Below are 1,151 nucleotides of genomic sequence, written 5' to 3'. Positions count from 1 at the left end.
TTGCAAAATCAATTGACTTAAAGGAAAAATATAAAAATATCAGACCTAAACTTGTTCAAGATGTTGCCAGTAACACAAATGAAGAGGCTGGGGATGGTACTACCACTGCCACTGTGTTGGCATGGTCTATTGCCAAAGAAGGCTTCGAAAAGATTAGCAAAGGTGCTAATCCAGTGGAAATCAGGAGAGGTGTGATGTCAGCTATTGATGCTGTCTGTCCCTGCTGAACTGAAGAAGCAGTCTAAACCTGTGACAACCCCTGAGGAAAATGCTCAGGTTGCTACGATTTCTGCAAATGGCGACAAAGAAATTGGAAGCATCATTTCTGATGCAATGAAAAAGGTTGGAAGAAAAGGTATCATCACAGTAAAGGATGGAAAAACACTGAATGATGAATTAGAAATTATTGAAGGCATGAAGTTTGGTAGAGGGTGTACTTCTCCATACTTTATTAACACATCAAAAGGGCAAAAATGTGAATTCTAGCATACCTATGTTCTATTAAGTGAAAAAATTTCTAGTATGCAGTCAATCGTACCTACTCTTGAAATTGCCAATACTCACCATAAGCCCTTGATCATAATTGTTGAAGATATTAATGAAAAAGCCCTAAGTACACTCCTTTTGAATAGGCTAAAAGTTGGTCTTCAAGTTGTGGCAGTTAAAGCTCCAGGTTTTGGTGATAATAAAAGAATCAGCTTAAAGACATAGCTATTGCTACTGGTGGTGCAGTGTTTGGAGAAGAGGGGTCGACCCTAAATCTTAAAGAAGTTCAGCCTCATGACTTAGGAAAAATTAAAGAGGCCCCTGTGACCAAAGATGATACCACACTCTTGAAAGGAAAAGGTGACAGGGCTCAAATTGAAAAATGTATTCACAAATTGTTGAGCTTGGCTTGGCATCCGTAGCACAGTGGTTATGGCACCAGCCACATACCAAGGGTGGCGGGTTTGAACCTGGCCTGAGCCAGCGAAACAACTGCAACAAAAAATAGCTGGGCATTGTGTCAGGCACCTGTAGTCCCAGCTACTTGGGAGGCTGAGGCAAGAGAATCGCTTAAGCCCAAGAGTTTAAGGTTGCTGTGAGCTGTGATGCCATGGCACTCTACTGAGCATGACATAGTGAAACTGTCTCAAAAAAAAAAAAAAGAA

The 1,151-nt window shown here is 40.9% G+C and overlaps 1 pseudogene; it reads left to right on the top strand.

Moving 5' to 3' along the window:
- The first annotated feature begins 8 nt into the window (after positions 1 to 8).
- Positions 9 to 908, top strand: LOC100952288 (annotated as a pseudogene).
- The last annotated feature ends 243 nt before the right edge of the window (positions 909 to 1,151 follow it).

Source organism: Otolemur garnettii, unplaced genomic scaffold (genome assembly GCF_000181295.1).
Source record: "Otolemur garnettii isolate 467f Iridium unplaced genomic scaffold, OtoGar3 scaffold00026, whole genome shotgun sequence".
Lineage (NCBI taxonomy): Eukaryota > Metazoa > Chordata > Mammalia > Primates > Galagidae > Otolemur > Otolemur garnettii.
This window is presented reverse-complemented; position numbering and strand designations above follow the sequence as displayed.